Source organism: Capra hircus, chromosome 23 (assembly GCF_001704415.2).
Source record: "Capra hircus breed San Clemente chromosome 23, ASM170441v1, whole genome shotgun sequence".
Classification (NCBI taxonomy): domain Eukaryota; kingdom Metazoa; phylum Chordata; class Mammalia; order Artiodactyla; family Bovidae; genus Capra; species Capra hircus.
In genome coordinates this window covers 17,293,786-17,308,852 of record NC_030830.1, presented here as the reverse complement: position 1 = coordinate 17,308,852, position 15,067 = coordinate 17,293,786, and the positions used below count along the sequence as shown (strand labels likewise).

Below are 15,067 nucleotides of genomic sequence, written 5' to 3'. Positions count from 1 at the left end.
ACAAATGTGCAGGAAAATAATGTGTATTCTTTAGCTGTTGAGTGGTGTGTTATAAATGATACGTTATACATATCATATAGAGTCAATATATAAAAGTATGTATTTTATATCATAAATAATATGTAGCATCTTATATATGTTATACATGATATAGTGGCATTATATATGAATAGACATTGCATACAATATTATACATATCTTAAAAATCACATTATGTATGCTATAGAGGATATACATCTGTATATATGTCTACATATATATATTATTTTCTATTTTTTTATTGTTTCAAACAAGAGGGTAAACCCGGTTCCTACTATTCCATCCTGACCAGAAGTGGAATTACATGAATCATTCTTGATACTTTCATCTCCTACTCGTTTGGGGTTTTAATTCACATTTCTCTGATAACGAATGATGCTGGGCACTTTTTCATGTGCTCACTGGCCATATGTAGGTACATACATTCATTAGGTCAGGTTTCTAAATTGCACTATTCAAACCCTCCTCATCCTTATTAACTTTCCCCCTGACATACCCCAACATGTACCTTTGGAGGCTACCAGTTTTCTGACCGTGGCTCTAGCGAGTCTGGAAGCTGCACAGGTACCACCATTCGGATAAAATTCTTTCTGAAGACCAGCCATGCCCAGAGCTAAGTTCCTGCTTCCCCTCGAGGGAAAAGAAGCCCCGCGAGGGAGCTGCCCCGAGAGTCCGGGTGGAGAGAGAGTGGGGGCAGGGAGCGCCCCGTGCGCGCGGGAGGCCCCGGAGACCTTCCGCCTGAGCGGAGGGTGCGGGGCGGGCTGCCAGAGGTCCTCCAGCCCTCAGTAGTCAGTGACGCGGCGGGGAGGAGCTTTTCCCGAGATAACGGGACGGCAGGAACCGATCCGAGTACCAGTCGTGACGCCTGGGCCGCGCCCAGGAGGTGCCCCCTGTTCCCACGCGGTTCCCAGCCAGGCACCTCTCTGTGGTGGAGCCTATTTTCTCTTCCCTCAGCTCTGGTGCCTCTCCCTCCCGCCCCTCCGAGGGTAGCCAGACTCCTGCTGTGCCTGCGTCTCCGGGGGCGCCTCCGCTCAGGCGCCGGCCCGCCTCCCGCACACCCTGCTTCAGGGGCCGCAGGTGAGAAAGCCTGCTCGCTCGCTCGCTGGCTGCCGGCGCGTCAGAACCTTCAGCGCGCCGCCGGCTGCGCCTGCGCACTCGCGACTAATTGCTAAAATACATTTATCTGCTTATGCTCTCCGTTACTGAGGGAGTATTTACACCTCTATTTTGATTTTGAACTTGCTTTTTACTCCTTAGAATTTGCCAGTATTCTTGAGGCTGTTGGGAGTGCATGCAAATTTAAAGTTACTAAGATTTCTAAAGGGGCTTCCCTGGAGGCTCAGATGGTTTCTGATGAACTGAACCGTTTATCCTTATATCTCTGGCAATGTTTATTGCTTAAACTATTCTTTTTCTATTGTCAGTGTGGCTCTGTCAGTGTTCTCTTGGTTAGAATTTGCCTGAAACCTCTTTTAGGCGTAGGTGACATGTGTAAGTATGGGGAGAGACATGTTTCAGTTCATAGAACTGAATTAATAATACTACTATGGACCTTTTTATGGCGTTGCATTGGCTTATGGTGCTTTGAAAGTTGAGTTCTTTTGTACTACGGGCCGTTCGATGCTTTGGAATTTTACCTGAAGGAATCGTCTTCAGTTGGATTAGAAGTGGAGTCCTCTCCAGAGGGTCTTCATTTGCTTCTTCCAGGTTTATGAGAGCTTCTAGTCTAGGATCATTGAAAATTAAATTATTCTCCAGTTCTCCCAGGTAGTGTGAATTTAGGCTGAAAATATTGATGAAAGTCGAGTTTTGTTTTGTTTTTTTCTCTCCTTTCTAAATTGATGGTTTAACTCACTGGGATACCAACTTTGGGGGAGAAGATGTATTAGATCCCTCAGGTTGGGCAGGCTCTGGGCTGTGCCTCTGGAGCCCTTCTGAGGCTATGACTTCAAAGCTGAATCTTCCTTTCCCCTTCCCTTCTTGTCTGGTAAATGGCTGGAGATAGTGCTCCCTCTATATTGCTCAGTCCTTGGTTTGAGATGCGCTTACTTCTTCTGTGACAGCTCATTAACCCTTTTAAGGTTTTTATCTGTTTTTAGTTGTTTTCAGCAGGAGGGTCCTTTAGATATTTAACTCACCACCTCACTGGAAAGAGAATCTAAATTTAGTGGGTAGCACATCAAACTCTGTTAGGCTGCTTGTTTATGCATTCTTTCTTCTCAAGTAATTATATTTCTCAGGACACTGCAATTGAAAAAATTTGTTTTCTTTAACTGATTTTCATAAAGAAAAGTTGGGAGGGTGAAAGGCTTTAGTATGTGGTAACTGTTTTAGTAACTTTTTAGCTTGGACCAGTTTTGAAAGAGAACATTAGAACGTTTTGAAGAGAATACTACAAACCATTTACATCTGTCCACTGGGAACTGCCTAGGAAAAGTGAATTTTTAAAAAAGCTTTATCTTTTACTTCCCTTTAGAATATATTTCTCTTCTAGAAGCCTTCCAAAAGTAAAAATCACACAAGCACGTGTGGTGAGTTGGTTGGTTGCCCCACCATCCAAAGATATGTCTAGTCAGAATCTGTGAATGTGACTTTATTTGGGAAAAGGGTTTTTGTTGATACAATTCAAGTGACAAATTTTAAGGTGAGATTATCCTGGGTTATCTGGGTAGACCTGACTCTGAATCCAATGGCAGATGTCTTTATAAGAACAGAAAAGCACACAGATGAGGAGAGAAACAGAGAGAAGAAGGTGATTTAAAGATGGAGGCAAAGACTGAAGTGACAATCTGTGAGCCAGAACTGCCAAGGATTGCCAGCACCAAAGCTAAAAGGCTGGAACAGATTCTTCTTACAGCCCTCAGAAGGAACCAACCTGTTGATAACTTGATTTAAGACTTCTGGCTTCTAGACCTGTTAAAGCTTACCTTTCTGTTATCCTAAGCTACCCAGTTTGTCATGCTTAGTTATGGCAGCTCTAAGAAGCTCATAACCAAGTTTGGAGACTCCGCTCCAATAATTTTGAAAAGCCTGCAATCATTTCCCTTCAAGCATAACTAAGGAATAACAATCAGGTGAGCCTGGAGAAGGAAATAGCAACCCATTTCAGTATTCTTGCTAGGAAATCCCATGGACACAGGAGCCTGGCAGGCTAGAGTCCATGGGGTCACAAGAGTTGGACACGACTTAGCAACTAAATCAACCAGTCAGGTGAGAGAACTGGCATAGAAGATCTCTGGGAGCCCCTCTCAACTTCAAGAGTTTCCTGGTTATGAGGATTAAATGTACTGTTTGCTTAACGCTTTATTACATATATAAAGACTTTCCTGACTATTACCATTACTTTTTCCTTTTTTTTACATAACTAGCATTCACACCTGGCATTTGTCATCAGCCTCTTCTTCATCCTCAACTGTCCAGTGTTTTATTGTTTGATCCTTCCTCCTACTCCTTCATGCCCTTTCTCTCTTCTTACATAAACAAATGAAATAAGGCACTCTGCAACTTCCCAGAGTGACTCTGAACTTGACAGAGAAGTAATTTTTATCCAGTGAAGACCAACCACAAAATAGCTCCTGGAATTTGTACGGCAAATTATAACTTAGGACTCAATTTTGCACATTTTGTTTATCAGCCTGGTAGCACTCTTGCCTGGAAAATCCCATGGATGGAGGAGCCTGGTGGCCTGCAGTCCATGGGGTCACTAAGAGTTGGACAGGACTGAGCGACTTCACTTTCACTTTTCCCTTTCATGCATTGGAGAAGGAAATGGCAACCCATTCCAGTGTTCCTGCCTGGAGAATCCCAGGGAAGGGGGAGCCTGGTGGGCTGCCGTCTATGGCGTTGCACAGAGTCGGACACGGCTGAAGTGACTTAGCAGCAGCAGCAGAACTGTAGCCTGCCAGGCTCCTCTGTCCCTAAGATTCTCCAGGCAAGAATAGTGGAGTGGGTTACCATGCTCCCCTGTAGGGGATCTTCCTGACCCAGGGATCAAACCTGCATCTCTTGCATCTCCTGCATTGGCAGGTGAGTTCTTCATCACTAGGGCCACCTGGAAGCCCCACCCATAAATCTACTTTATGCCTAATTGCCATATTTACAGAAGGATGTGCCCTAATTTGCTCATTCCTCTATTGGTATTTTTAATATTTTGTTTTCAACAGACATTTTTTTTGTACAAATGCTAAAGCACTTCTTTAAAAAATCATACTTGAAGCAGAATTGCTGAATCAAAGGATACATACATTTAAAATTTGCTAGATACTGTCAAATTTCCCCCCAAAGCTACCAGTTTATACCCCTGTGACTATTATATGCATACACCATTCCCAATGTGCTCATCAACAGTGAATAATATTCATCTTTAAAATTCTGTCAAACTGAAGAGTGAGAAATAACTCAATCTTGTTTTAATTGATGGGAGGAGGGCAGAGGAGAAGGTTAGGGGAGATGTTCCCTTTCTTCTCTTTAAATCTGTTGGGAGACAAATCTGGATGGCCTGGGTACCCATCTCCTTCTGCCCGGCCGAGCTGACCAGAGCCACCTGCAAAGGGGCAGCATGGCTTTTGGCTGATGCTAGCATTCTGGGTATAGAGAAGCACTTCAAGACTGTTCCAGGGCCTTCCGCGTGCAGACTTTGACCTTCAGTATGGACCCAGGCCCTCAGCATGCGTTCTCCCTATTCTGCTTCTTGGACCTAGAAATCCTGTCATTCATTTCCCATTGTTGAGAGAACCTGAGTATTCCATAGGTTAACCTATATTTGCAACAACCTAAATGTGTCATGTGGATATACCTTTGGCATGAGGTCAAGTCCTTTCTTTTGTGAATCCAGACTTCTCTCAGAGGCTGGCCCTTCTTGGCTGCATGTTTGCCGTGGTGGGTGCAGACCATCTCTACCTGGCCCTGGTAGTCCCCCCAGTGAGAGTTGGGGGATTCCTTGTGCTTTATTTCTTCTGTGTAAATTTTCTCTAACTGGACTGTGTGGGGCTACTGCTGTGTGTCTGTAGCCTCCTAGCCTGACAAGATCTGTAAGGTTTTCCTTTTACACTAACAGAAACTTAATTTAAGCATCACTTGAGTACTTTTTTTCCCCGGTAATGAAAACAATCATTTATTATGCTCACAGAGCCTATAGGTCAGGCTCTGTGGTCAGGCATTCTCAGTTAGTGCATAGCGGCAGGGACAGCTTGTTTCTGCAACCTGCTTTCTGGAGCCTCAGATGGAAGACTTGAGCAGGGGTGGGATGAGGGGATGGAGCCCTTGGAAAGCTCACTCTCTCACATGCCCAGGGTAGATGGAGCCTGAGTCCTCAGCTGGAGTGGCCAGACACCTGCATATCATTCCTTCATGTGGCTCAGGCTTCTTCCTAACGTGGTGACTGGCTTCCAAGGACAGGCTCCAAAGAGTGGGCTAGGTGGAAGCTGTATGATTTTAGACCCAGCTTCAGAAGCCACGAAACACCAATCTGTCATATGCTCTGTTGTTTGGAGCAGTCCCAAGCTCCCACCCAGATTCCAGTGGAGGGAACACAAATCTCAGTGAGAGGAATGTCAATCACCTTGTGAGAACAGCCACGTGGGAAGGTGCTGACATCTTCGGAAATACAAACGTACCACTTTCCCTAATTCCTGGGAATGCATTCTTTCATTTTCAAACTGGAAGATACTCGGTCAGATATTTCCCACACACACAGAAAAATGTAATATGGGCTTCCCAGGTGGTGCTAGTGGTAAAGAACCTATCTGCCAATACTGGAGACGTAAGAGACGAGACACAGGTTTGATCCCTGGGTCGGGAAGATCCGTTGGAGGAGAGCATACCAACCTACTCCAGGATTCTTGCCTAGGAAGTCCCACAGACAGAGGAGCCTGGCAGGCTAAGTCCATGGGGCAGCAAAGACTCAGCCATACACACCCCTCAAAAATGTAATATAAGATTGGACCTGCTGAAACGACGAGGGGATCACACATTTATCTCCCTAGAGTCTAATTCTGCTGCTGCTGCTGCTGCTGCTGCTGCTGCTGCTGCTGCTGCTGCTGCTGCTGCTGCTGCTAAGTCGCTTCAGTCGTGTCCGACTCTGTGTGATCCTCGTAGACAGGCAGCCTGACCAGGCTCTGCCGCCCCTGGGGTTCTCCAGGCAAGAACACTGGAGTGGGTTGCCCTTTCCTTCTCCAATGCATGGAAGTGAAAAGTGAAAGTCAAGTAGCGTTCAGTCGTGTCCGACTCTTTGCGACCCCATGGACTGCAGCCCACCAGGCTCCTCCGCCCATGGAATTTTCCAGGCAAGAGTGCTGGAGTGGGGGTGCCATTGCCTTCTCCGAGAGTCTAGTTCTAGTAGCTTTTTAATCATGTATCTTTCATTTATTGTAGCTGCCCTGGAAGTAAATATCTTAAGAAAAATTATTTCACTTATATTTATTATGACCTTTACTGACCTAAATCTGACTCTACATAAAGTTAGTATATTCCTCTTGGTGCTTTCTCAATACGTAGGATGGTCACCAGGAAGATAAGTGGCTACAAGTGAGGTCAAATCTGATGCAAGACCCAACGGTTTGAACAGGATAACCACATTTCCTGCAAGTGGTATTCTTTGAGTAGTGGTCAGTGTCACGTATTCTTCATTCAATTTAGTTCTGAAAGAATGTATGCATCAGGCTTACAACATCTACCCCTTTCAAATGGAAAATCCTCTTCTCCATGTTTACATAAGAAATTCAGTTCTAGGCGATTTGGAAACTGGAAATGAAACAGGCCTCAGAAGGAATGGAGATTAAACCCAGAGCTACATCTTCACAGCATTAAGGGGGAGGAACCTAAGCTCTCAGACCTGAGAAACAGTGCTTTTATCTTCACGTGGTAGATGCCCCTGGCCCTGTGCATCAGATCAGGGGGTCAGTTCAAGAAACTCTGGTCTTGAACTTGAAGGAGAAGAACTCAAAGAACTAAATGCAAACTTCTGCTTCTTAGGGCTACAGTTCTGCAACTTAAAAAAAAAGATGATTTCCTTCAACTTGCCCTTCTGTCCATCGATAGCAGGGCAGGTCTGTGTCATCACTCTCCTGTAAGGTGAGCTCCATTCCCTGGCACACACAGTGATGATGATCCAGTCAGTTCTGGCGAACCTGCAGCTACCAGCACAGCATGCATGTAGGTAGTAGAGCTCATTATGGCAGCATTCAACTGCACAGAAGGCAGGTGTCACAACAGAGGAAGAGAATGTGTGTCCTCCTGCGAGTATGTTTCAATCTTGATGTATCGCTGGAAGAGGGCGCCCCTGGTGCTTTATTAAGAGGGAAACTGAATAAGCTAATGGGCTTTATTGATGTTGGCTTGTTTGGAAAATAGGAATAGGAAACCATTTAGCCTTAAGTTTTAACTTTTTAATCCACAGGTTGAATATTTAAGGTGTGGCTCAAAATTTATGATTACTGGTTACATCAACATTAACATAATCAAATCTTGCTCTTTTTTGTTTTAACGAGTAGTAGTGTATCTTTTCCTGTCCTTTTATTTTCCACATCCTGTATTGTAGTTTAGTCCCTAAGTTGTGTCTGGCTCTTGCGACCCCATGGAATATGCCCTGCTAGGCTCCTCCGTCCTTGGCATTTCCCAAGCAGTAATACTGGAGTGGGTTACCATTTCCTTCTCCAGGAGATCTTTCCAGGTGAGGGCTCGAACCTGCATCTCCTGCTTTGGCAAGCAGATTCTCTACCAAGAGCCACCAGGGAAACCTCTGCTGTACTGTATCTGAAATGAATTTCTTACAGACAGCATATTGTTGATTCATGGCTTTTCATTCCCTTTGCCAATTTCTGTCTTGTAATTACTGTATTTGAACTACTTATATTTAAGGTGATTGTTTTTTGTTTTTGTTTTTTGTTTCTTGTGTGTGTCTTTTCCTTGTTTGTTTGGCTGTGCCACCCGCATGTCTTGTGGGATCTTAGTTCCCCGAGCAGGTATGGAACCTTGCCCCCTGAACCTGTGCACCCTGCAGTATAAGCACAGAATCCCAACCTGTGAACTGCCAGGAAGTCCCAAAAGTAATTATTAACTTAGAGCTTCTGTATTGCATTCTAGTTTTTGTTTTGTTTGTTTCCTCTGTGTTTTGTTCCTTGGTTTCTCTTTGTGTACCTTCCTTTGGTTGCTTGAACATGTTTTAGGTTTCATCTTGACTGGAACTGAGAGCTTCATTGAACAATTTTTTTGTGGCAAAATACATATAAAACATAAAATTCACAATCTTATCCATTTTTAAGTGTACACTCAGTGGCATTAAGTACATTTTCAGGGTTGTGTAACAATCACTACTATTCCAGAACATTTTCATCAACCCAAATAGAAACTATGTATTCATTAAGCAATATCTTTTTCATCAACTCAAACAGAAGCTATGTACCCATTAAACAGTAACTTCCTACCCTCCAGCCTTTGGTACCCCTGTTTTACAGTGTTTCATCTAAGTGAAATTGTACAATATGTGTCCTTTTGTGTCTGGCTTATTTCACTTAGCATAATGTTTTCAAGTTGCACCCATGTGGCAGCATGTATCAGAATTTCATTTCTTTTTAATGACTGAATAACACTGCATTGTATATATACCACCTTCTACTTATCAGCTCATCTGTGGATGAACTCGGGTAGTTTCCACCTTGTGGCTGTTGTGAATAATGCTGCTAAGAACATTAGTATACAGGTATCTGTATGAGTCCCTGCTTTTTGGATGTATACGTATGAACTGAGTTGCTGGATCATACTGAATAAGTTTTTAAAACACGAGATGCTCTCCAAATATTCTGTGACAGCGAGGAAACTGATTGTCCCAGAACTCAAAAAAGAAAGATGAGAACAATGTCGCAGAATGCCATAGAGGACTTACTCCTTGAGTTCTCCTTCATGACATGATGTCGAGGAGTTCCTCAGGGTTCTTCAGTCGCTCCTCTTACCGTCTCTTGAGTCTTTCAGCAGTATGGGTGGTGAGGTGACCTGAAAGGTCTCTCTATGCAGGGGATGCTACTTGGTGAACCAGGATCAGGTTAGAGGAAGGAAAGGGTTTCCAGAAAACCTTTTTTCAGGACATAGTTTGGAAAAGGCTTATAAATTCCATTATATTAGTTTTTTGAGTCAAGAATCAGAAAGAACTCAGTTTCATGGATAGAGAAACTGGGTTTCCATTACCAAATTTGCCACTAACTGTGCACCAAACTGTAGGAAGGTGACTTAACCCCATCCAATATGGGAGGCAGAAGAGCAGGAGGGTTGAACTGGATACTGTAAAGTCTCTTTCAGCTCTAAGCAGCTATGTTTTTTAACTTTTGCAGATCTCTTTTTCTCTAGATCAAATTTTTGGAGAATGCCTTGATTCTATTACTAGGTCCAGGCTTGGTAGATTTGTGGAATGAACTAACACCAAATGTCTCATCCCAGAAATTCTTTTTGTTTTTCATCCCGGAAACTCTTGTTTATGTCTGTCTTGTCATGCATCTGTTTAGCTCAAAATATGTGCCCCGAGTTTATCTAATACAACAAATATACCCATACTACTGGCCAGAGTTATAGGAGATTGCCACACTGGAGATGTATTTTATATTATAAAACTTCAGAATAACAATGGTTTTCTTAAAACCATTTGCTCTCCTTAGCTGTTTTCCACAAATATTCTCACCCTTCACAAACATCCAGCTTTTTCTATAAACCATTCTTCTGGTTTTGACTGAATTTCCCCTGGAAATTATAGTAATATAGATTTAGAAGTGTCTTGGCCCTCATTTCCCTCTGAGGACAAACCTAGACAGCATATTAAAAAGCAGAGACATTATTTTGCCGACAAAGCTCTGTCTAGTCAAAGTTATGGTTTTTCCAGTAGTCATGTATGGATGTGAGAGTTGGAGCATAAACAAAGCTGAGTGCTGAAGAATTGATGGTTTTGAACTGTGGTGTTAGAGAAGACTCTTGATAGTCCCTTGGACTGCAAGGAGATCAAACCTCTCAATCCTAAAGGAAATCAGTCCTGAATATTCATTGGAAGGACTGATGTTGAAGCTGAAGCTCCAGTAGTTTGGCCAACTGATTCAAAGAACTGACTCATTAGAAAAGACCCTGAGGCTGGGAAAGATTGAAGGCAGGAGAAGGGGATGACAGAGGATGAAATGGTTGTATCGTATCACTGACTCAATGGACATGAGTTTGAGCAAGCTCTGGGAGTTGGTGATGGACAAGGAAACCTGGTGTGCTGCAGTCCACAGGGTCGGAAAGAGTCAGACATGACTGAGCAACTGAACTAAACTGGCCCTCATTTCCCTCTAAGGACAGGCTTTCAGTTCACTTCAGTTCAGTTCAGTCGTGTCCGACTCTTTGCGACCCCATGAATCGCAGCACGCCAGGCCTCCTTGTCCATCACCAACTCCCAGAGTTCACTCAGACTCACGTCCATCGAGTCAGTGATGTCATCCAGCCATCTCATCCTCGGTTGTCCCCTTCTCCTCCTGCCCCCAATCCCTCCCAGCATCAGAGTCTTTTCCAATGAGTCAACTCTCTTCGCATGAGGTGGCCAAAGTACTGGAGTTTCAGCTTTAGCATCATTCCTTCCAGAGAAATCCCAGGGTTGATCTCCTTCAGAATGGACTGGTTGGATCTTCTTGCAGTCCCAGGGACCCTTAAGAGTCTTCTCCAACACCACAGTTCAAAAGCATCAATTCTTCGGTGCTCAGCCTTCTTCACAGTCCAACTCTCACATCCATACATGACTACTGGAAAAACCATAGCCTTGACTAGACGGGCCTTAGTTGGCAAAGTAATGTCTCTGCTTTTGAATATACTATCTAGGTTGGTCATAACTTTTCTTCCAAGGAGTAAGCGCCTTTTAATTTCATGGCTGCAATCACCATCTGCAGTGATTTTGGAGCCCCCAAAAATAAAGTCTGACACTGTTTCCACTGTTTCTCCATCTATTTCCCATGGAGTGATGGGACCAGATGCCATGATCTTCATTTTCTGAATGTTGAGCTTTAAGCCAGCTTTTTCACTCTCCTCTTTCACTTTCATCAAGAGGCTTTTTAGTTCCTCTTCACTTTCTGCCATAAGGGTGGTGTCATCTGCATATCTGAGGTGATTGATATTTCTCCCGGCAATCTTGATTCCAGCTTGTGTTTCTTCCAGCCCAGCATTTCTCATGATGTACTCTGCATAGAAGTTAAATAAGCAGGGTGACAATATACAGCCTTGACGTACTCCTTTTCCTATTTGGAACCAGCCTGTTGTTCCCTGTCCAGTTCTAACTGTTGCTTCCTGGCCCGCATACAGATTTCTCAAGAGGCAGGTTAGGTGGTTTGGTATTCCCATCTCTTTCAGAATTGTCCACAGTTTATTGTGATCCACACAGTCAAAGGCTTTGGCATAGTCAATAAAGCAGAAATAGATGTTTTTCTAGAACTCTCTTGCTTTTTCCATGATCCAGCGGATGTTGGCAATTTGATCTCTGGTTCCTCTGCCTTTTCTAAAACCAGCTTGAACATCATGAAGTTCACGATTCACATATTGCTGAAGCCTAGCTTGGAGAATTTTGAGCATTACTTTACTAGCGTGTGAAATGAGTGCAATTTTGCGGTAGGACAGGCTTAGTGTTTGTTGTTTTTATAGCATTCAAAAATATGCACCATTCTAGGTGTTAGGGATATAGCAATGGACAGACAAGCATGACCCCTACTTTCACTTAGCTTAATGTTGAGGGATGAAGACAGATTTTTGAATAAATAATAATTGGTGTGCTGGATATTAAGGAGAAATGCAAAGTTCTGCCTGTTATAGGATTTTTAAAAATAAATATATCTTATTTATTTGTTTACTTTGGGGAGTGCTACGCTGAGTCTTCCTTGCTGTGTGCAGGTGTTCTCTAGTTGTGGTGAGCAGGGGCTACTCTCCAGTTGCCCTTCATGGGCTTTGCATTGCGGTGGCTTCTCTTGTTGCAGAGCACGGCTCTAGGTTTCAGTAGTTGCAGCATGTGGGCTCAGTTGTTCTAATGCTCTGGCTTGGTTTCCCTAAGTCATGTGGGATCCCCCCCAACCAGGGATGAAACCCATGTCCCCTGCAGGCAGGTGGATTCTTAATCCCTAAACCACCAGGGAAGTCCCACTGTAGGATATAATATGGGGTTTTAACTTAATTTGTGGGTATCAGAAATTTCTAGACAAAGTAACATTTAAAGTGAAATCTGAGTTGGAGTTAGGCAAAGATGATGAAAGAGGACATTCAAGCAGAAGGAACAGTTGAAAGGGAAAATGTCCACTGAACGTTAGAAGAACAGTAAGGTTAAACTGGCCAGAGTGGAAAGAGGGAAGAGAGTGGTAGGAGAAAAAGCTGGAGAGGCAGGCACAAGTCTGACCAGGATGCAAGTTATTAGTTATACTAAGTATTTTGGACTCTATCCTCAAGGAAGTTGGAACTCATTGAGAGAGAAATGCAAATCAAAACCACAATGAGGTACCACTTCACACCAGTCAGAATGGCTGCGATCCAAAAATCTGCAAGCAATAAATGCTGGAGAGGGTGTGGAGAAAAGGGAACCCTCCTACACTGTTGGTGGGAATGCAAACTAGTACAGCCACTATGGAGAACAGTGTGGAGATTCCTTAAAAAATTGCAAATAGAACTACCTTATGACCCAGCAATCCCACTTCTGGGCATACACACCGAGGAAACCAGAATTGAAAGAGACACATGTACCCCAATGTTCATCGCAGCACTGTTTACAATAGCCAGGACATGGAAACAACCTAGATGTCCATCAGCAGATGAATGGATAAGAAAGCTGTGGTACATATACACAATGGAGTATTACTCAGCCGTTAAAAAGAATTCATTTGAATCAGTTCTGATGAGATGGGTGAAACTGGAGCCAATTATACAGAGTGAAGTAAGCCAGAAAGAAAAACACCAATACAGTATACTAACACATATATATGGAATTTAGGAAGATGGCAATGACGACCCTGTATGCAAGACAGGAAAAAAGACACAGATGTGTATAATGGACTTTTGGACTCAGAGGGAGAGGGAGAGGGTGGGATGATTTGGGAGAATGGGAATTATAACATGTATACTGTCATGTAAGAATTGAATCGCCAGTCCATGTCTGACATAGGGTGCAGCTTGCTTGGGGCTGGTGCATGGGGATGACCCAGAGAGATGTTGTGGGAGGGAGGAGGAGGGGGTTCATGTTTGGGAACGCATGTAAGAATTAAAGATTTTAAAATTTAAAAAAAAATAAAAAATTTTAAAAAAAAAAAGACAGGAAAGAGACAGAATTAAATCTGACATTTACAAAGTTCTTTTGGCTATAATGTAGCAAGTAAGTTGAAGGCAGGTTGGCAAGAGAAATGGCAGAAAGCTTAGTTAGGATGTTCCTGGTGCAGTTGGATGAGAACAGCATGGGCTTGGACCAGGGCACCCTGTTCATTTGGAGGTGACAGGCCTTGACGTTTCTTAGAAATAGAGGGAGGAGGGAGAACAAAAAGGCAAGACTGAAAGGAGAGCAGTATGTTTCAAACAGAAACTGTCAGTTGCAGCTGAGCTATCCAGTAAAGGGACAACTGAAAAGCATCGTTTGGATTTCATGATGTGGAAGATATTGCTGCCTTAAGATGGCGTGAAGAGGGTAAAGTTCATATGGGGTGGCTCGAGGGGTCAATGGAAAGTAAAGAGAAAGGAGGATCAGAAACAGTGAGTGACTACTGTTTTTCACTGTTTTGGCTGTGAAAGTGAAGAGAATCATTGCTGGGAGATACTTGGTGAGTTAAGAATGAATACTTTTCAAACTAGGAGAGGCTTGCATATACATATATATGTATGTGCTTGTGCTGAGTTGTGTCTGACTCTTTGCAGCCCTGCGGACCATAGCCCATCAGGCTCCTCTGTCCATGGGATTTTTCAGGCAAGAACACTGGGGTGGGTTGCCATTTCCTCTTCCAGGGGATCTTCCTGACCCAGGGATCGAAGCCCAGTCTCCTGCATTGCATGCGGATTCCTTACCACTTGAGCCATCAGGGAAGCCCTGTATATACATAAATATACATAAATGCTAAAATGGAGTAGCAGGTAGAGGGGAGAGTGAAAGCGTTAGGAGAGAAAGGGACAAAGCCAAAGGTTCCTGGGATTATGGATTGCAGGAGGAATTCTGGAGCCAAGGTGGAGGAGTTGGTCCCTTGTTAAATTTTGCTGACATTTTCCAACTAGATGTCTGTCTCCTTCAGTAGGCTGTGAACTCCTGAAAATCAGGGAATGTACCTTCTTTGTTTGTTTGTTTCTTTTTTTGGCTGCATTTAGTGGGATCTTAGTTTCCTGACCAGGGATTGAACCATGCCCTCAGCAGTGAAAGCAAGGGGTCTTAACCACTGGACTGCCAGGGAATTCCCTTTCCTTGATTTTCTATCTCCAGCATTCAGTCTAAGATTCACCACCCAAAGTTCACCTGTGCGTGTTTAGCTGAACTGTGAGTCCTTTGTGGTAGGAAGACCACAGATGTTTTCCTTTAAGGGTACAGACTAAATGCCTTCACACTTAAAGGATTGGGATCAACTTGAGAGTGGGCTCCTGAAATAGAATTTTTTAAATGACCAAGAGCTGTGGAATGGCAGAGTTGTCTGGCAGTTGTGAGGCTAATAATTTGGGTTTATAGCTGATGGGAAGGCCTCAGCTGAAATTAATCAAGGGGAGATCAAGAGCAACCTATAATACACAAATCAAGAATAGCTAAAAAATGAACTCCCTCCATCTTGGTTTTCTCCTTGGTCCAGAAAAGAAGAACAATCCAACAGCAGGATTGCACAGGAATCTTTAGGGAAAGCAACAATGCTTGCTCCTTTGGAGTCCTGTTTTCACCGCTGGGATATAACTGTTTGCTCAGACTATGAACAGAACAACAAATAGCTGACCTCTAATGTTCCTCCATCCATTTTCTCTTACGTCTTGTACAAATTGAGACGTTAAACTAATTCAAGTGAAGCAGTTACATTAGAATGATTCTTCTGTA

General features: G+C 43.4%; 1 protein-coding gene across 1 annotated transcript in view; it reads left to right on the top strand.

Moving 5' to 3' along the window:
• The window catches only part of LOC102189920 (cytidine monophosphate-N-acetylneuraminic acid hydroxylase), an 82,647-nt gene continuing 68,452 nt past the window's right edge, over positions 873–15,067 (top strand). Inside the window, 1 exon segment of the mRNA XM_018038506.1 lies at positions 873–1,116. The gene's annotated coding sequence lies outside the window, so the exon portion shown is untranslated.